We start from the raw sequence: 9,307 nt of genomic DNA, 5'->3' as shown, positions 1-9,307 counted from the left end.
ACACCATCTTTCATACACAAAAATGAAATACTGATGAAAATGCTGACATATACAATGTGCCAACCTGATGCTTGTCCTGCTTAGAATAATCTGAATGAATAAATAAAAGACCCATCAGAAACCATAAAATAATAAAAGTATAAATATTATGTCACAATACATGCTGCACTAAAGAAGGGAAGACCTTGGCCAGAGACAAACTGCAGATAAGCATTCAGAGAAATATAAGGCACTCTACACATGTGCATTTACTGTGCAGTAATGGAAATTACTGTGCAGAACAGGCACAACTCATTTACTGTGCAGTACAGGCATGCATGTGTAGAGTTGTGCCTGTACTGCGCATTAAATACAGCAATTTATGCCAACTTGAGTGTAAATTTGATATCTGCAAATTTACACCCAATTTGTTACTGCACAGTAACACAGATGTAGATGTCTTACTGCACAGTAACACTGTGTGTGTGGACTGACTTGGGTAGTCCCAAGTCAGCCTACATACAGCGTTACTGCACACTATAATGCCCACACGTGTAGATGCCGGCCTATTCCAGTTTATTGTGCAGTAATTTACTGTGTAGTAAATTTAAGTCAGTGTAAATGCATGTGTAGACATACCCATGATCATGCAAATCCCAAACGGTGGCACTGTCATAGGTATGTTTATGCTCTCTGTAAAGCAGTGGTTCTCAACCATTTTAGACTGCAGACAGGAAGTGACTGCAGACCGGCAAACTGCAGACCAGCATACTGGAGACTGGAAATGACCAGTATACTGTGGATTGGCAGCCAACCCTTTTTTTATACTGAGTATAATACTCAGTATAAAAAAAGGGCTGGCTGCCAGTCTGCTGATCACTTCTGGACTTCTGGTCCAGCAGCCAACCCTCCTGCAGACCGGCAGCCACCCTTTGTGACCCAGTACCAGGCCGTGGCCCAGGGGTTGGGAACCTCTGCTGTAAGGAAACCAAGCAAAACAAAGAACGCTGAGGTTTGAATAAAAATACTTTATGTAATAAGAAAGAAGTCAGAGTGAATTTGCACTTGTAGGAAAATTGAAAACAGATGTTAAGATAAATAAAAGGAGTTTCTGCTCTATTCTGTGACAGATATCTGGTGGGAAAAGAGGTCAGTAGGTAAGGCTTTTTAAAAATGTTGCCCCTAGATCTACTTCTGATTAAATAGAGGAACATCCTTGTATATGTGATGCTGTGGTATTAGTCACAGCAGAATGCTGTGGGTGTGCCTAAGCTCTCTTAATGGGTCCTCTGTTTTCCTCAGAGACTCTGGGAAAAAATGCTGTGTAATGATGAGCGGGAAGTATTTCTGTGCCGTGTAATGATGAACAGAAAACACGCATAGTTCCTTCCCCCAGAACTGCTTTCCCTCCTCCTTCCCTGCTTCCTTACCAGGTTTTCATTGTTGATACTGGAGCTTGTGATGTGACGTAAAATTATTTATAGCTTGTATAAATAGAAAAGGTTCAGCTAGTTTATGGTAGTTTAGCAGCTCCAACTGGGAGTCTTATTATACTTCCTGAAAGTATGAAACTTCAAGTGGTCACTTATGACAAGTTAAATTTACTCTGGTTATTTATTTAAAATCTTATATATATTTACAATAACACTAATAGTTTTACAGTGATCACCCTTAAAAAGGTTCACCAATTTGAAAGATTTGCTGGATCCAGACACATTCCTTATATTTGCATGAAGAATTCTATTAGTAGTTTCCAGATCAGATGCAACTCTGCATGGAACTTTATTTTTCTGGTACCTTTTGGTGTATTTTATATATTTTGGGGCTCATCACCTGTATTTCAGTGTTTGCTTTGTAGTTAAAAAGCCTGGAGTAAACTAAACCTCATTATGATAATAATGGACAAAAACTGTATTCAGTTCTTATACAGCATGGCGTGTTCCAGCGCAAGCAGTTAGCACCTTTCATCAAGCTTCAGGACATTCCCAGGGTCAGAAGTCTCCATCAGGTAGGCTCAGAGGGCATGTATACACATGCTCCAGGGGTGGGGTGGAGCAAGCCATTCTAATTAAAGTGTCCAGAGTGTCTCATGTATCAGTGTCTCCACACTTCAAAATAGAGGTGGGAGCATTTTATATAAAGTTTGTTCGATGAGCTTTAGATAAGACACCCCCGCTGCCATTTTGAAGCATGGGATGTTGATACACATTATGCGGAGGCTGGCTGGACTGTGGTGATTATGGGGTTGCCAGCCTTCCAGAATTGCCCTGGAGTCTCCAGGAATTAGATATAAATCTCCAGGATACTGCTGAGAGTCACCTGAGAGATAAATGATAGGGCATTCATTAAAATAAATATTAAATGTTGAATCTAGTGTATATAGTAATCCAGTGGGTTTTTAAAATGTAATTGTAATGTGCATTTGCCTTCCTGATGTAAAGTCTACTCACAGTAATCTTTAACTGATATATGCAAGCATGCAGGCACGTTCGCACTGTGTCTCATGGGCATGTTGACATTCTGGAAACACCCCGGAATATATTCAGAATTGGCAACCCTAGGTAATTACTCCTTTATTTGTTTTTTTTAAAGTTAAAATCTATATCTATATCATAGACTTCCATTGCACCTTTTTTGTAGAACCACCTTAAGAAACCTGTGCACCTGTTACAATAACTGCACCTGCTTCCCTGTGCCCACACGCACCCACTCTGTGCCTTTCCCTAACCTAAACATAGTCCCTTAGTCCAGGCCCTGATTTGGGGTTTCCCTTCTCAGTTCATTCTCAGTCCTTGTCACTGTAGATGCCAGTGTTGCTTCCACTGCTGCTGATCCTGTTGTCCTCTTCACTATCTCCAGGTCCAGTTATGTCATTGTCCCCTTTGTTCTCCCTATCCACTTCCCTTCCTGGGGGGACTTTGAACAGCCTGTGCCATGTGTCCCTTTTCCAGGTGGAGTTGGCTGCGTCCTCTCCCACCACTTTCTGGTAGTAGGACTGGATTTCGCTCAGAAACATTTTAACACAATCTGTTTGCTCGAGCTTAGCATGACTGTACATCAGGAGGTTTCTGCATTGCCAAAGGGCACTCCTGATGCAGGACACAAACTGGTCAAAGTGGGTTGTCTGGGACCCCTGATGTTTAGTTAGGTGTCTGTACAGCGCTGCCTCCCTTGTCATCAGCCTGGCTTCTGTCACTTCTTCAAGGAGTTGGCTTACCTTTTTTCCACACTCCCTTGGCATGGGGCAGAGCCAAAGGAGGTGGTCAGTGGTCTCATTCTCACCTTGGTAGCTTCCCCTGGGGCAGCTGGGTCTAGACTCTCATCACGCTCTGTGCCTCCACGCCTTCCCTGGGAGTATGCCATGAGCTATGAGCCAGTTCAAGTATCTGTGGTGTTTTCATAGGTCTTTGTGGAAAAGTTGGTCTTAGATGGCCTGACAGTAGTCATCAGGGAGCAGCTCCGTGGTCTTGCCTTCTGTATCTTCCTGTGGTTGGACATGGTCTCTGGGCTTTCTGTCTGTAGCCCATACTTGCGCCGGAACTCATTCAGCACACTGTAGAACCAGGGGTGCTCCATGGTGCACGGTCTCCCGCTCGCTGGTACATACACCCAGCACAGTCTCAGGAGATGACCTGTAAAATACTTGACAAGACAGGCTGTTTTGGTTGCTGGCCCAGTTGCCAGCTTGCAGATCTGGCTTGTGTACCATGTCCACAGGAACATGTGGATGTCAGGCATCCCCCTGCCCCCGACCCATTTCTTCTTGTACAGGGTCTTCCTTGCCACCTTTTCCATTCTGGATCCCCAGAAGAAGATGCACATGACTGTCTGGATTCTGTGGGTGACACACCTGGATGTAGGGAAGACCAGTGCAGTATACAGAAGCACTGGTAGCAACACTGCCTTCATGAGTGCCACATGCCCCCCATGGAGAGGCAGCGCATGTGCCTCAGACCCAATCTCTGCTTCACTTTGTCCTCCTCTTCTCCCAGGCCCTCCTTTCACTCAGCTCTGGGTCAAACTCCACCCTGAGGATCTTTACCCCCTCACGGGGGACTGAGACCCCCAGGGACTCCAGGTCCCCGGGCTCACCCATAGCTAGGCAGGTGCTCTTGCTCACTTTAAGCTTGGCCTCTGCTGCCACCTTGTAGACCCGTGTGGGCCTCTGGGCTCTCTCTACAGCACACTTTTTCTAGCACAGGATGTTCAGGTCATCCATGTAGGCCAGGACCTTGGTTTCTTCCTTGCTTCCTCCAGAAAAATTAGGACTCCGTGCATCCCGGGGTCCTGCCTGATGCGGTGGGCCAGGGGTTCAATGGCACCGATAAAAAGGATTGGGGAGAGCGGGCAGCCCTGGCGGAAGTAATTCCTATGCTCCAGCTGACTCGATTAATCAAGTCTGCTCTGGCACACTTTAATTACAGTGTGTCAAAGCAGCTTCCTACCTCGTGTGTAGGCACCCAGGGTTACTGTACTTCATAGTAACACACCCACACCTTCCCAGCAAAAGAACAAACTCCCCCTCTCTGAAATTTCTGAAGTAGTAGGTGGTGTCCTGGGGGAGTAGCCAGGCTGTGCTCTGCTGTCAGTTTTCAAAGCATTCCTTTGTGTTCAGGCCAATTGACAGGCATTCCTCAAGGGAATGATACTTCAGGCACAAAAGGGGACCATCCCAGTGAACATAAAGGGAGGCAAAACAGCCAAGAACCCTCATGGCTGAGCAGGGAAATCCAGGAGAGCCTAGAGGGAAAAGAGAGGCATGCAGACTGTGGGAGCAGCAGGTAGCCACCCAGGAGGAGTATACCTGCTTGGCTTACATTTGCAGGGAAGCAGTTAGGAAGGCCAAAGCAGAAATGGAACTCAGGCTGGCAACAAAAATTAAAGACAACACCAAGTCCTTCTTCAGGTATATAGGGAGCAAAAAGAAGGTGCATGGTAACATAGGACCCCTACAAGACAGGCAAGGGCAATTAGTAACAGATAGGAGGAACTGCAGGGAGTCGGTCAGGAAGGCCAAGGCAAATCTAAAACTTAGGCTAGCGTCAGGGATTGAGGACAATAAAAAGTCCGTCTTTAGGTATGTTGGGAGCAAAAAGCGGGGGCGGGGTAGCATAGGACCCATACAGGACAGGCAGGGGGGCTTAGTGACGGCTAGCAGGGACAAGGCAGAGCACTTCAATGAGTTTTTTGCCTCTGTCTTCTTAAATGGGAATCTAGATGAACCCTCAACATACATCACAGCACCAACAAAGGGAACATCAGTCGGTCAGTACCGACACTGTAAAAAGACGCTTGGAGGGACTGGATGTATTCAGATCACCAGGACTGGAAGGACTCCACCCACGGGTAATGAAGGAATTAGTGGGGGTCATACTGATCAGGGCTGATCAACTGGCAAGGATATATGAGCGCTCATGGTGCTCAGGTCAGGTTCCGGAGGATTGGAAGAGGGCTAATGTCATCCCGATCTTTAAGAAGGGGAGGAAAGAGGACCCAGGGAACTATAATCCAGTCAGCCTTACCTCCATCCCTGGGAAAATCCTAGAAAAAATTATCAAAGAGCACATCTGTGGGAGCCTGCTGGCTAAAAGTGATGTGGAGGGGTAACCAACATGGGTTTTTAGTAGGCAGGTCCTGCCTGATTAACCTTATTTCCTTTTATGACAAGGCCACCAATGGTTTAAATGCAGGCGTCGAGGTGGATGTTATCTATCTGGACTTCAAGAAGACCTTTAACAAGGTATCCCATACCATCCTTATAAATAAACTGAGGGGATTTGCCTTGGATGATTACATGGTAGACTGGGTAGCAAATTGGCTCAAGGGTCACACTCAGAGGGTGGTAGTGGATGGGTCAGTGTCACCTGGAAAGATGTGGGCAGTGGAGTCCCTCAGGGCTCAGTTCTGGGGCCGGTGCTGTTCAACATCTTCATCAGTGATTTGGATGAGGGGGTGGGAAGCACCCTATCCAAATTCACAGACAACACAAAATTATGGGGTGCAGCTAACACCCTGGAGAGGAGGAACCAGATCCAGGCCATCCTAGACAGGTTGGGGAAGTGGGCAGAGAGCAACGGGATGCAATCCAATAAGGACAAGCGCAAGGTGCTGCATCTAGGGAGGAAGAATTGCCATCATACCTACAGGCTGGGGGGCGACCTTCTCAGCTCCACGGAGGCAGAAAAAGTTCTTGGAGTCACTGTTGACTCCTGGATGAACATGAGTCGCCAATGTGATGAAGCAGTTGGCAGAGCCAATCGCACCTTGTCGTGCATCCGTAGGTGCTTCACAAACGGCCAGGGAAGTGATTCTCCCCATCTATGTGGCACTGGTCAGACCGCAGCTGGAGTACTGTGTCCAGTTCTGGATGCCGCAGTTCAAGCAGGATGCATACAACCTGGAAAGGGTCTAAAGAAGAGCCCCTCACCTGATTAGAGGCCTGCAGGGAAGGCCCTATGAGGAAAGGCTAAGGGACCTTAACCTCTTCAGCCTCTCCAAGAGAAGGCTAAGAGGGGACCTTGTGGCAGCGTACAAATGCATAAGGGGAGAGCAACATGAAGTAGGTGACAATCTGTTCACCAGGGCACTGCCTGGAATGACAAGGAACAATGGCCATAAGCTACTAGAGAGAAGGTTTAGGATATTAGGAAAAAGTTCTTCACAGTCAGTGTTGCCAGAATCTGGAATGGGCTCCCAAGTGAGGTGGTGCTTGCCCCATCCTTGGGGGTCTTCAAGAGGGGACTGGACAGGCACCTGGCTGGGATCACATGACCCCTGGGTTGGTGACTCGTTTCTTACCTGCCAGGGGCAGGGGGTCGGACTAGATGGCCCACTGAGGTCCCTTCCAACTCTATGAATCTATGAACAAAGCTGAGCTCCTAAATGAGTTATTTGCATCTGTATTTGTGAACATGGATAAAGACATATCTCCCAAAGCAGGTATAGTCAGGCACAAGAGGGACTCCAACCCACCACCAGTTAGCACTGACCTAGTCAAGGGGCATGTGGAGGGGCTGTGCATGTTTAAGTCAGCAGGCCTGGACGATCTTCATCCAAGGGTGCTGAAAGAATTGGCCAATGTCATAGCAGAACCATTGGCATGGTTGTTTGAGCACTCTTGGTGCTCAGGACAGATCCCAGAGGACTGGAAAAGGGCCAGTGTGGTCCCTATTTTCAAGAAGGGGAGAAAGGATGATCCAGGTAGCCTCACGCCTATCCTTGGGAAAACTTTTGAAAAAATTATTAAGGATCACATTTGTGGGAGTAGGAAAAATAATGCTGAAGGGCAGTCAGTACAGATTAATAGCAGATAGATCCTACCTGACTAACCTTGTTTCTTTTTACAACCAGGTCACAACATTCTTAGATGCAAGAGTCAAGGTAAATGTCATCTACTTGGATTTTAAAAAGGCCTTTGATACAGTGTTGCATCCCATTCTTATGAATAAATTAAGCGGTTGTGATGTAGATTATTACACAGTCAAGTAGGTGGAGAATTGGTTTATGGGATGCACCCAGAGGGTGGTGGTGGATGGGTCATTTTTGACCTGGAAAATGTGGGCAGTGGAGTTCCCCAAGGTTCGGTTCTTGGAACAGTGCTGTTCAGTATCTTCATCAGTGGCTTGGATGAGGGCGTGGAAAGCACTCTGTCTAAATTAATGGATGACACCAAATAATGGGGCAAAGTAAACACACTGAAGAGTAGGGAGCAGATTCAGGCGGATTTGGACAGGTTGGGAATGTGGGCAGAACAATAGGATTCAGTTTAACAAAGATAAGTGCAAAATGCTGCATCTAGGGAAAAAGGATCACCAACACACCTACAGACTGGGAGGTGACTTTCTAAGCAGCACAGCAGCAGAAAGGGATCTCAGAGTCATAGTTGACTTCAGAATGAACATGAGTTGTCAATATGATGAAGTGATAAGTAAAGCCAACTGCACTCTTTCATGCGTTAGAAGGTGCATCATGAACAGGTCTAAGGAGGTGATACCTCCCCTTTATGTGACATTGGTAAGACCGTAGCTAGAGTACTCTGTCCAGTTCCGGGCACTGTACTTCAAGAGGGATGTGGATAACTGTCAGGAAGTGGAGCCCCCAGGGATGGCTGGGATGCCCCTAGGGCTCTGAGACCATGCCAGTCCTGCCCTATGGGCACCCTTTTCCTCGCAAGCCACATCTTGCTGGTAATTATAATAAATAGGGAGACTGCCCTCGAGTTTATGTTTGGACATGGTCCTGATGGACCCCACTGAATCCTGTAGGTTCTTGGACCCCTGTTTGGGTCCTGCTCAACATGGATGCCACACGGGACACCCTCAGCCTTATGGGCTAGATGCGTGGCTCCAAAACCGTCCCTTTACCACACCCCTAGTCTCGCAGATGGTATTTAAACATTGTTGCTCTGAGGCCTTGCTATAGCTCAGCCTCTCCTTCGTTGCTGGGCTCTCCGCAGCCCCATCTCTGCGCCCACACTGGCGCTGGGCTCTCCACAGCCCCATCTCTGTGCCCACACTGGCGCTGGGCCCGCTGGCGCTGGGGTCTCCACACTCTAGTGTGCCCGCAATGAGGCCTCCTCCTGCCCATTAGCCTTGGTCTGGTCCACCAGTTTAAATAGCAACAGAAATCACAAGCCCCTGGGCTATAGCATAATACAAACAGGGCAGGGTGCACTCCATCCCTTTAAAAGAGGCCAGCTTCTCCCCAAGCATTAAGTACCTTGTAGCCCAGGGTACCTCGTGAGCTCCTGGAGTCCCATTAGTCCTGCATGCAGCAGATCAGGCAGCCACAGCATCTCTGGGAGGCTCTTTTCTTCAGGCTCCTTCCCCTGGCTGCTGCCAGAGAGCTAACCTCTGCTCATCTCAGCCCTCGGGTTTATATGTGCCCAGGGGCCTGCCTTCTTCCAGTCAGCTGACCAGGTGCAGGCTAATTCCCTCTTAGCCTGCTGCCATAGTAACCTGCACCTGTGGGTTTCTCTCTGGCTCCTAGGACCCTCTCCCTAGGCAGTTTCTGCTCTTAAAGGATCAGGCACCTTAGTGCCCTGCGACAATAACCTTGAGAGGGTCCAGAGGAGGGCTACTCATATGGTTAGGGGCCTGCAGGTAAGATCTTACGAGGTGAGATTGAGGGACTTGAATTTCTTCAGCCTCCGCAAAAGAAGTCTGAGAGGGGAATCTTGTGGCTGGCTATAAATTCATCCAGGGGGATGGGGGGGTGCAAGGAATACGGGATACTCTGTTTATGAGGGCACCCCTTGAAATTACTAGGAATAACAGCCATAAACTGATCTGATGGAGAGCAGATTTAGATTAGACATTGGGAAAAAGTT

General features: G+C 47.7%; 1 pseudogene; it reads left to right on the top strand.

Annotated features, from left to right (window-relative positions):
• The first annotated feature begins 3,025 nt into the window (after positions 1–3,025).
• LOC109298063 overlaps positions 3,026–9,307 on the top strand; it is a 77,250-nt pseudogene continuing 70,968 nt past the window's right edge.

The sequence above is a fragment of the Gavialis gangeticus genome, unplaced genomic scaffold (assembly GCF_001723915.1).
Source record: "Gavialis gangeticus isolate Ggan-Ray unplaced genomic scaffold, GavGan_comp1, whole genome shotgun sequence".
NCBI lineage: Eukaryota > Metazoa > Chordata > Crocodylia > Gavialidae > Gavialis > Gavialis gangeticus.
Note: the sequence above shows the minus strand (reverse complement) of the source record. Positions and strands in the feature narration are given on the sequence as shown.